This window comes from Seriola lalandi, unplaced genomic scaffold (assembly GCF_002814215.2).
Source record: "Seriola lalandi dorsalis isolate HSWRI2012SDOR001 ecotype SW California unplaced genomic scaffold, Sedor1 jcf7180002054998, whole genome shotgun sequence".
Lineage (NCBI taxonomy): Eukaryota > Metazoa > Chordata > Actinopteri > Carangiformes > Carangidae > Seriola > Seriola lalandi.
The window spans coordinates 54,616-67,030 of NW_019525547.1; the positions used below are offsets into that span (position 1 = coordinate 54,616).

Genomic DNA, 12,415 nt, shown 5'->3' on the forward strand with positions numbered 1-12,415 from the left:
TTTAACCCGTGTTAAAAGCTGGCGCGCGCATCACGCTCTGTCCTCCCGCGAGAAAATTAACCCCCGAGAAGATAATTTTTTCTCTAAGCCCCTTAACTGGGTGATGAAATTTAGGGAGAGGGGGGCTCTGGAGAGGGGCGGGGTTGGTGGTGGTGGTGGTCTTCATGGTTGCTAAGGGCAACCATACGGGAGTGAGCAAGGTAGAAGGCGTCCTGTGCATGTGTGTGTGTGTGTGTGTGCGGCGCGTGCACGTAGGACCTGCCAACGTCCCGCTGCGCGACCCCTCGCGCCAATTCCATCTAACACAATTGGCTGAGAGAGAGAGAGAGAGAGAGAGGGAGAGAGAGAGAGAGACGCAGACGCGCAAGGAGAGAGAAAGACAGACAGTGAGAGAGAGACCTAGGCACAGACGCGGAGAGAGAGAGAGAGAGAGACAGAGAGAGGATGGCTGGTAGGATTTAGCCTCGGCAGCACAACAACAAGCTTATTAGCCTACCTTTCTCTCCACGCGCTTGGAAACGGATTTACGCGCACCAAAAAGAGGTTTGTTTGGCTCATTTATTTATTTATTCTCCGCTCTCATCATCTGTCTGCTGTTTGCATTCACCTCTGCCTTGGATGTATTTTTTTCTCACCCCTTAAATGAACCGTTTTATTAACCCAGTCGGTTGCAGTTGGAGGCTACAGGTCCGCGCGACTACGCTTAATAGCGATTAGCCGGCGGGTAACTAGCTATTAACGTTCAAATTAACCTGGTAGTAGTAGTAGGCTCGTAGGAGTGGTGAGGCTGTGTTCACGGGTTTTGAGGGTGTCCGTTGAGAGAGTGGTGGTTGGTGGTTAGTGGCGGAGGGGGACAATAAACGGGGCTGTTGTTTGGCGACGCCGCGCGCATTGTCCCCCCAAAACCGTTGATCCGGCTGCTGTTGGAAGCAACTGGAAATGTATTACAAAAAAAAAAAAAAACCTGAGATATGATTAGTCTGTGATGAAGCAGTTGGGGTCAATCACATGGTCCAGATCAATCCCAGCAGAGCCCGGGTCAATCACACAGGCTGGCTCCGGTCCGGTGGGTTTGTGTGTGTTTTCTCTTATAATGTGAAGGATTAACAGAAAGGAATAAAACCAATATGTCTAAATGTTGAGACAGAGCTCTGTGGGGTCTGTGATCTCATGTGGAGACGTTCTGTTCCTGCAGGGTCGTATAGCTGCTCTGTGAGAGCTGTTTTCATACTGTGAATATAGGGGCGTTTACATATACGGTCAAATGTTAAATCTGCTTCTGTGCATCTGACATGTGTGTGTGTGTGTGTGTGTTTGCAGCGCGTGCAGGACAATAATAGCCTTATAACAAAATCCAGAGGCGCATGAAGTTGTTTATGCGCCTCGACCACAATAACAACGACAACAACAACAACAACAACAGTGCAATAAAACCAAGAATATTATACAATGCGCGCGCGTTGGGGGGGGGGGGGGGGGGGGGGGTGCGAGGGTCTCAGCCATTTTCGATGAAGTGCATGTAAAAACGCACGCACATGGCGACAGACAGACTGAAAGCACATCATAATCACAGCCAGGCGTCCATGTGTGAGATGTGAAAGAGGTCAGCGCTTACAATTAAACACCTCATTTATTATTATTATCATTATTATAATTGTTATTATTATTACAATATTATCTTTCCCTCCTGTGAAGAAGTGACAGGTCTGAAGGGAGGAGTATGTCACCCCCCCACAATGGACAAGGGCTCCGCTTGTTGGGAATTTGGCGCTTCACTTGTTTAGCTCAATGGGGATTTCAGTGTGAGCTCATCTCACTGTTGTTGTTGATGTTGATGTTGTTGAGGATGAGGATGTGGAAGTCCTCCATCAAGCCCCTCAGTCGCTGCTCTTTATATCACCATTGTTGATTGTTATTATTATCACCCCTCTCCATTGGCTGATTAGCCTAAGTGATCATTAAACAGTCTTCGGGGTGGCATGTGCAGCGTGTTGAGTCTTGCCTCGTCTCCCCACGGCGTCACACTCAGCCTCAGTCTATTGTTCCCTGGGTGAACGTGATGGGGACAAACACCTTTAAATCGGCTCATTAACTCAAACTATCACCTCACAAGCGCGTGCACTATAAAGAAAGGTGCTCTGATAGTTTTGGATAATATTGCTACAGTGACTCATGTGTGTATTTAATAGGTCTAGTCAGCAGTAAAGTCCAGTGACCTTCTTCATGCTCCGTGTTTTATGTCTCTATAAGATTTGAATGTGGACTTTTTTTCTTTTTGTTTCAGATTTTATTAGCCTATATACATCCTATAATAATCACAAAATGAGCATATGAATTATTTTTCGTTGATGTTTTTTGTGTGTTGCTGGAGGGATGGGGAAAGGAGCAGACGAATAAAAACATGTCGCCATATTAGAAGATTTTTTTTGCCCCCCAAAATGGAGGGGGAGGAGGCTCAGATGAGCTCATTAGCAATGCAAATTAGTTTTTTTTTTTCTTCAATGAGGGCTCGGGCACCTGCTGTCTCGAGCATGCGCGCGCGGCTGGATGGCTGACTGGCTCCTCCTCCTCCTCCCCCCTCAGCTTCGTGTGCGCGCCTCCATCCCTCCTCCTTCTCATCAGAATTATGTTCTATTTCCACAGGCGCGCACACGCCGTCGGAGCTTTGACAGATTATATATGTGTATGTATGTATGTATACAGGAAGGGCAGCTGACAAGCAGCAACAGCCTTTAACATAAAAGAAGGAGGAGGAGGAGGAGAGGAGGAGGGAGGAAAAGGAGGCAAGAGGAGCATAATTTTAAAATGAATAAAAGAAATGAAGAAAAAAGTAAGACAGAAGGAGGAGAGGAGTGAAAGAGAGGGGCAAGGATGGAGGAAAGGGAAGAGGAGACAAATGAAAGAAAAGTGAAGAGTGTGAGTTAACACTTTAACTGCCGGTCAGCATTCATAAGCACTATATAATTATTTCACTCACTATGATGTAGTTATAGATGGTGTCTGTTTATTCACCAACCTCCACTTGAGTGTTCACAGGAGGAGGTGCCGTTGTAGCAGTGTAATAACCACTTTAATCTCTTTACAGCCACATTATGTTAGTTGTAAACCATTCATTGGCTTAATGTTTATAGCTGCTGCTTATAAATGGAGAATAGCAGGTTAAGACGGGTTCTCCAACTTTTTCACATCAAGGAGCTAAACTGACACAAATGAGACCACAGAGCCCCATCTGATAAGAGTTTTGCTTTAAGATGTTTTATTACAGAAAGTGTTTGAAACCCATGAACAAAACATTCTGTCATTGTGTTACTTATGGATGGAATTATAATCAAAATAAATTATTCCCCTCTTTGCCCTTTTTGAACCCCCTCAAGGACCTCTGGGGGCCCTCGACCCCACTTTGAGAACCACTGGGTTAGTCAAGTGTTCAGAGGTGAGGATAATGGGACAAATGTAAAACTAAAACACATACTTAACGTTGTTTATTCATTTAATACTGGAAGATGTGTTTCAATCATTTACTTAAGTAAAATTAGCAAAACAAGCTCATTAGCCTAATTTCTAAAAAGTAGCATTTTAACTTTGTAGTTATTCAAAGTGGAGCTAGTTTTAACAAATATTTATACATTTGGATTATAACTTATTCTACTACAATAAATGTATAAGGTGATTATAGGTTTTGGGTGTAAAATCCTTAACGGTTAAATAACTATAACTCTGATAAATGTAGTGCAGTGAAAAGTTTGAATCACAGTGGAGTAGAGCTGCACCATTAAGCAGAATGAATGGAAATCACAATATGGCCAAGTGCAATATCCAAATTGCAGGAGCAGCAATTTCTTTGATAAAGGTAAAATGTGGCAACATAAGTGCTGTGGAGCTACAGAGACGCCCCCGGTCCACAAATCATACTCTCCAGACATAAAGGAACATGTTTGTTGGGTACAAGACCAACAAAAATCAGCTCATCATTTAAAAAAATATTTCAGTGAAAATAAAATGAAATGCAATGGTAATATGATTTTTATTTATTTTTTTGCATATTGTGCAGCCCTACAGTGGAGTAGAGACATGGTGACATGTCACCATTGGTACATTACAGCCGGAGAACTGCCTATAAAGATGAGTTTGATGACATGTCTCAGAAGTGGACTACAGAACCCGACTTCTCACCGCAGCTGTAAAACACGGTTACATATGATACAACGTTCACCTGCTCTGCCTCAGTGATTGAAAACAGTCTGTTTGGATTTCTCTTGCTGCAGTTTTACAATAGTTTGTTAGTAAGAGGTCTGAGAGGTCAAAGTTAAAGCCAAAGTTAAAATAACACAAGGGTTAAAGGGCAAAAGAGTTACAGTGTAATGTTAGAGCAACGAACAGCAGATGAGAGAATAACGAGGGACATGACAGGAGAGGGATGACGAGGAGCAAAGGATGGATGATGGATGTAAAGGGAAAAGAAAGGAGAGGGAAATGTGAAAAGAAGAGAGGGATAAAAACTGAGAATAGGAGGACGGCAGGACAAATAAAAGGACAAAAGACAAATGCGACGCAGCAAGAGACCAAAAAAAGAACAGACAAACAAAGAAAACAGAAGCATGAAGAGGTGTAAGGAAAAGAAAAGAGAGGAGGTTAAGAGGAGGAACAGAGACAAGAGAGAAGAGGAAACAAATGAAGGAACAAAGGAAACAGTGGTGGAGGACAGTAGATCAGACAAAGGAGGCAAAAAGGAGACATAAGGAAAAAGGGCAAAACAACTTTAGGAGGAAGAAACAGGATGTAAAGAAATGGATGCAGTAGGAGAAAAGATGGAGGTGAACAAACTGAAGAGGCAAAGGAGGAAGAGTTTAGAGGAGGTGAAGGAAGACAGGAGGAGAGTAAATAGAGACAAATTAGGGGGGAAAAGAAGTGCTAGTGGAGGGGAAGGACAAACATGGAGATGATTCTGGGAGGATAGAAGAGGAGAGGGAGGAGTGTTTAGTTCATGCACCCGAGCTAACCACAAAAAATGCGTGGAGGAAAACGGTCGTATGGACGTGGAACATGGCGTCCGCTGTGGGAGGACAAGGAGGAAATTGTTCAGTAATGCACCGTATGGTTTCCTCCATTCCTCTCACATCACATGCACATCATGAGAGTCTTCAAATTCTTTCAGAGCACATGAAGCCAGCGTGCAGAAACAGTTCACGTGCACAGGGATGTAATGTATGGCCACCGTTACCTGATTTCAGCCTGAAGGAGGTTCAATTTATCTTGTCGTTTTTCTGATTATATGACAACTCAGCAGGAAGTACAGATGTTTTTGAATATTTAGTCCTTTCAGCTCCAAATCACCTATAATTTACATGACAATCGGTCATTCAGTAAAGCATATTCAGCTTTTAGATCGATTTCTCACAGTGTTTTTTTTTTCAATATGCTGAGAAAATCAGCTGGTGTTAAATAATCCCTGGCAGCGAGCTCCGTGTCCGCCGTTGTTTCCGTCAGATGTACAGTATGTCGTCATTCTGTCGTAGGTTGGATTGCATTGCCACACAAAGGCGACATAATGCTGAGAGCAAACACGGACAGTATGATGTTCACTGTGATGGATCTTGCAGCTTCTGCTGGTTTCAGTTCAGGATGATTTTCACACTGTAGGGAAGTGAGATGGAAAAACCAGCCGCTCGGCCTGAAAACATCTGGATAAAGGTCTTAAAACGTTTAGATATTCGAGTGAATGTGCAGCTTTCTGAGCTTCAATCTGCTGTGTGTTCTGCATCTCATGAATTCCCCCTAGGGGATAAAAAAAGTATCTATGTATCTATCTATGAAGACACTTGATCAGTGATAACATCGTTCATTGATTGGCTGACTTTTGTCTGAATTTTGATACTCAGTTGATTGTTGAAGGTATTTATCAGTTTGAACACTGTTTTGAAATGAAGAGTTTTGTTTTCCCCTGTTTTGTGTTTTGAAGATGTCGCTTTGGACTCTGGGAAACTATGACGGAAGTTTTCAGCATTTTTGGATGTTTTTTTTTTTTTAAGAGCAAAGGATGAATTACTTCATGAAAAATCATCAACAGATTATTCAATATTGAAAATAATAGTTTGCAACGATATGGTTAATTTTTCTTAACAGTGCTGGTTGTTTGTTTCTTTAAAATCATTGGCTGGACATTATAGTTCATGCTCTCACCAACATCGACACCTCTGTCCAGTTAGCAAAGACAGCAGCGCTCAGATGACACGTGCACGGTTCAGATGCTGCACAGCAGATTATTTGACCAGGAAATAAAATATGAAAAAAAAAAAAAAAAAAAACCTCTGCTGGAAAGACTTAGAAGATAACATCAAATCGGTATTAAGCTACACAGACAGATAACGTGGCCATGGATAAAATATTTAGCTGGCTTTCCAAATCAGCCTTTTCCCCCCATTGCTATGTGTGTGTGTGTGTGTGTGTGTGTGTGTTTCCCCCCCCAAATCCTAACTGGCATGCCTGTTCGCTGTGGAAAACAGGGTCAGGCTGGAGAAAAAAGAGAAAGAGAGAGCGAGCACATGATGGGCAGATAAAGGCTTGTCTGTGTCTGAGGGAGAAGAGAGCGAGGAGGATGAGAGGCGGAGGAGGAGGAGGGCAGCGTGATGAAGGGGTCTCTCTGTTGAAGGAGGGAGTTGCGGCTCTATAGAAGGCTCCCATGGCGGACAGAAACAAGGCATTTAGTCTGTGAGTCGGCCTCTGTAACGCCATAATAGGCTCTTATAATGATGCCACTATGGACAGGGAGGAGAAAAAAAGAAAACACAGAATGTCCCTTTAAACTGGGGGGCTTGTTGTGAGGAATGCCTATAGTGAGATGGAGGTGGATGAGCTGCTGAGCGAGAGAAAGACTGACGTGGGTCGGAGAGTTTAGGGTCTGAACAAACACGGATTCTGTTGGAACCTGACACGAGTCCGAACCACTGACACCTGAGTTTTCACTGAGATCCTGACTCGGTAAAACACAACATGCTGTGTGTGTTAAATCTTTTTTTTCCTCTCCACTGTCGCCAAGTGCTGCTCATTGAGTGAACCGTTGGGTTCCTCTCTAGGGTCTTGACCTGAACCTGTGAAGTGCCTTGAACATTTAAACGGGGGGAGCTTCATTTTAAGGGTGTGTATGACGGGATTGTTGCAGAAGTGACGAATTCAAAGCGTAAGATTGACTATTGTTTTGTTTCTCAGGTTTAAGACTGTAGAAACCAGAGGTGGATGTTCAGGTTATTATGGGCTGTTACAGAAAGAAAGAACGTGCATGCTGGGAATTAAGGTGGATTTCTGGAAACAGAGAATGGCGGAGGTTAGGTCAGCACAAAGATCTGCTCGATAATGCATCTCCTCTTCCAGTCGCCCACAGTTTCAGTCGTCCTGACAATTTTCAAACTGTAGATGTTGTTATTCTGTTTTAGTTTTGGAGATTTTCCTGCAGCTTTAGTTCCACAGAAAGGAGCTTGAAACGAAAAAATCACATCTGGAAGCTTCAATAAGCAAGATGAATGTTTGAGGTGACATGTTGGAACAATAAAGACATTATCTTCAATTGTTATGCAACTATCACTCTGCAATTATGTCACTATACGAACCCATTTTGAAAGGCCAGTCCACTGTTCCCCTCCTGACCACAGCAGCAGCTTTACAAACCTCGCTGCTGAACTGCAGCTGTCCATCACTCTGAACTTTAAATTCATTTAGATAGTTGCAGAAATGGCCACTAAACTGAAGCAGTTCTGGTATTTATTTATTTATTTATCTGTTGTGCAAATGAGGTCAGTTGTGTTTGAAATGAAAATATGTCACTAGTCTAATTCGGCTGATTTTATTTCTTCACACAGTGAAACCTACATTTGGTTCAGAAACTCCTGCATCTGTAAATTCACATCGCTGATGTCCCAGATCCCATATCCCAGATGTTCCTGTTATAATCAACCCATAGGATTACTTAATGAGGCAGTTGTATGATAAATAGCATAATGTTCCATTCTGACCTGACCCGACCTGACCTCATCATCTTCAGCTGTTTACCGAGTAAAAACATTTGTTCAAAAATGTAAAAATGCAAAGAAGAGTTTTTTGGGCTGTTGTTGTTAATTAAGCAACTTATGATCATCAATATATGTCCAAAACAGCTGTAACAATAATGAATAGTTGTTAATAGTTAATAGTTGTTAGCCTGGTAACAGCCATAAAATCAAACCAATCAATTTTGTGCTTTGAGCTTTTGCTCTTCCCATCACATCCAGATGTGTCCTGAAGGAATCAATACAAAGCTGCAATCAGCCAACAGCTGTAAGATGAATGAGTTTGGATGTTGAGGGACAGGGATAGTTATCCTGCCCAGCTGGAGCGTCGATGTAAAAACGGTGTCTGTAGGTGTGTGGGCTCAGCTGGCCTGTGTTCTGTTATCCGGCAGGTCTGGGAGCAGCGCTGACAGCCAGCATAGATACTTCTACCGCTGCCACGTACTACTTAACATTTTCATTTTCACCCTGCCCAACGAAAAGAGACAACATAACGAGGCACTCTGCATCTACGTTAGGAAATATGATATTACATTTTCTAGCAAATAGTGAGTTTGTTCATGAAAAACTCAGTGGAACCTACATGAGCATCAGACTGAGGAAAAGCTTTCATTCTGACTTCAGTCCTGTTCAGCTTCTACAAGATCCAACGACGGCTAGACTCAGATCCACCTCTGCCTGAGCGCTATGACACCTTATACTTGTTGCAGTTGACTCGCAACTAGTAAACTTTCTATTACTGTAACCTCCATTAGAGTTCCTGTTTAACAGAGAGATAGAAGTTACAGAAGCACCCAGCGGGCAGAGCAATTCATCAAATACAGCTTTGCACTTTGCCCGCCTTCGACACAAATGTGTAGACCTGACCTGTTCAGGTTTGGCTGTTTTTGTTTGTGGGTCAGGGTCTCACAATCAGACCAACAGCTTTGTCCTCACAGAAAAACAGGTTTCTCTGAAAATAAAGCAAAGCCGAGTTCTGAACAAGTTGCTGGTGTGATTACAGATCTGTGCATCCTTGTTTGATCTGGACACACAGGTTGTTCTTGGTCTTCAACATCTTTGATGAAACGGTGGTTCTGATTCGTTAAAATATGCATGCAAATTATTGCCTGCCTGTAGGTGATGGCCGTGGCCACACAGACTGAAAACTTCTTTTCCATGGGCCACCACACACGTTTTCATGCACGGTATAAAAGCAATACCAGTTGTCCTAAGTTTATGTGGAGACAAGTTTTTTTTTGGCATGTCCACAAAGCGTTCTGAGAAATCCTTAGTCACTTTTTTACTTCACATTTTCAGCTATGGAAAATCTGCCGCTGTTATTTCTGCGTTGAGCATCGTTGCTGCTGCTGAGTGAGTGAACGCGCAGGATACTCTCCAAAATGGATGCAGACGCAGACATCTGATGTGCACTTGAGTCTGTTTATTCTACAGTGGGTTTCTTCATAGGCAGATGTGTTCACACGAGTAGCCTGGCATGTATGGTTCATGTACATCGTACAGACTGCATGTGGAAATGGGAAGGCTAAGCTAACTCGCATGAGTGAGTGAGAGTATTTGGTGGCTTACTGGAGACAGACAGTGACAGCTAGCCTGTCAACTAAAGCAGCAAAAACCTTGTTTTTACTTACCACAGCAAGGACCCAATCAGATTTGATTTGGTCAGATTTCTTCATGCTGTTAAGATGTGCGGCTGATGTGTTGTCCTGCTCTGAGCTGGTGTGTGCGTGTGTGTGTGCGTGCGTGTGTGTTTACCACATATCTTCCTTTACATGTGAACCTATGTGAGAGCTTTGCGTGCAGCCTCTCCTGAGCCCTCTGATGGATTTAACAGGCTTAAATCAAGTGTCATGTAATTTGAAACTTTATTGCTCCCTGCAGGGAAATCCTCTTTCCACTTGACCCTCTGCTCTCAGCGGCTCAAAGGTTGGAGGTGAAGGTCAGCTCCAACCTGCAGGTGTAGGGTTGTAAAGCTGGGAGGAGGGTGCAGGTGTTTGTTGGCTGAAGGTTTAAATCATCACTTGAAGCTGCTGTCACTTTTTGACCAGTCGTGACCAAACTTTTTTTAAATAGCAGCAATCGTCATGGTGATTTTATTTTTCGGTCTAGGACCAGTTGCTTTTGCTGATCGCTCTGAGTTTAGTTATCTTGAGCAGATCAGGTTTGGTCATCTTGGACTCCTGCTTTGAGCTTTAATTACAGTGACAGGTCTTTACATCGCCTGCTGACTGTCACTGTTGGTGACTGCTGACTATCTGGAAGACACGCATGCTGGAAACAACAATCAGCTGTCATGTCTCCAATATCTGTACTGTTGTGTAGCACAGATATACTGTATGTGGATTCATTGGGTGATTTTGACATTCATTCTTTTTTCGTATGTTTAAAATGTCATAATACAAGACTAAGTGTCCACAGTCGTGGTTGTGGGTCTGTGAGGCTGTTGGCAGGCACAGTGGAGCTACATGCTAATGTCAGCATGCTAAAATGCTGATGTTTAGCTAGTATGATGTTTACCATGTTCACCAACTTGCATGCACGCATTCTAGCTTATGCTAATTAGCACTAAACACAAAGTACAGCTGAGGCTTATAGTTTTGCAGGTTTATTCTTTTTTTTTTTTTTAATCGGACACCCATTAGCCACTACCAAGGTAGCATCTACTCGTCCTGGGGTTGAGTCAAGTAAAAATTACATCATAATGCAAAACAATAATGTAAATCAAAGACAAAAGTATTTGGTCATAAGCCTAAACTTGCACAATATAAAGTAAAAGGGATCACCAAAGTCAGGAGGACTCTTCCTCTGGAAACCATGACTGTGCAAAACTTTATGTGGTGACAGATTTATCCTGTAGAGGCCTTAAACATCTGTACCACTTTCCATGGCAATCTATCTGATAGATGTTGACTGACCAACCATTAAAATGCAGATAAATTTTGATTATGAGACTTTTCATCTATAGGTCAAACTGTTTTATACAGTAACTTGTAGGACCAAAAACATACTGAGAAACTATTTATTATTATTTGCAGTTGAAGAAAATTACAATATTATACTTGGATGATGTGTTTTAAAATTTTAAATGCACTTTTAGATGTGGTTTTCATGGTGATCTCTGCAACCAAATGTTTGTATTGTACTATTCTTCTTCCTTTCAAAAAAAATGCAGAGCTTCATCTTTTTTTTCTTTCTTTCCCTGAATAATCAGGAACAAACACTCTGCTGTGAACCAGCACACAGAAATCTTGCTCACCATTTCTTTTTTGTTGAAGGAACTGAGTTGAAAATAAATGGACCCTAACAGTGTTGCACATGAAAGCTTTTCCAGAGCACCCCCCCCTCCCAACCCTGCCCCTGATGCAAAACTACGACAGCAGGGATAATTAGGGAATTGTATTTTGAAAATATAGGTCTGCATGGTAATGAGGGCACAACCGCAAAAAGAAAAAAAAAAAAAACTTAAATTCAGCTCAAACTGTTCGAGGGCTGCAGAGAAGACAAGTGGCTTTGAGGCAGATATTGAGAAAAGAATTTACTACTGTCTGTGGATTAAAAACAAATCACACACACCCTGTTCAGTCTCCACGGGGCCATGACATCTGCAGTCATGGAATAACAGCAACTTGTAATACTACTAAAGAACGATCACAGAGAACAACAAAGTCTGACTCCGATTCTCTGTGTTTTGACACATACAGGTTTAACAATTCTTTTCCTTATAATCTACCAATCTGGTTCATTCATTTGGTTTATAAAATGTCACAAAAAGTTAGTTTTGTTCATTTAAAGTGGAATCTCAAAGATTTTCATTTAAATAAATGTGTGTTATGTCACTATCTATCGCCACAGGAGGTAACACAGTAGGGATTGAACCGATGTCTGTCTTATGAAAGTATTGCAGTATTTATATATTTGCAGTATTATGGCAGCATTCTTTCTGCTAATGCAAACCCAACATTTCCTACTGCTGCAGCTTCACATTAAAAGCATGAAACACAAGTTCACTTTTATTATGTAGTATTCACAGGAAATGAAATGTGTTAGCGCATTTAGCATTTACGGCTGTTATTCATCAAAAGTGTGTCTACAAAACAACGATCAATTTCTTTATTAAAGTTAAAAACAGTTTGTTCTGTGAGCTGTTGCATTAAACCACTTTCAATCTTTGAGATTGTCACTTTAAAGGGGGAGCAATTATGTTCATCTCCAGCTCTATATTTTTATTCAGGGACTCCACTAGAGCAGCTTTGCATGATTCGCAGTTCACTACAAGCCCTCATTTACCTCAAACTGCCTGTCATGCAGCCCCTCGGTTGAGCCTCTGCCTGAAACTGGCAATATTAGCCTCCTAAAAAGCCTACTTTCTTTTGATT

The 12,415-nt window shown here is 42.1% G+C and overlaps 1 protein-coding gene across 1 annotated transcript in view; it reads left to right on the forward strand.

Annotated features, from left to right (window-relative positions):
• Positions 1–251: 251 nt before the first annotated feature.
• The window catches only part of LOC111647554 (uncharacterized), a 34,908-nt gene continuing 22,744 nt past the window's right edge, over positions 252–12,415 (forward strand). Inside the window, exon 1 of the mRNA XM_023397175.2 lies at positions 252–543. The gene's annotated coding sequence lies outside the window, so the exon portion shown is untranslated. The remainder of the gene's footprint in view (positions 544–12,415) is intronic.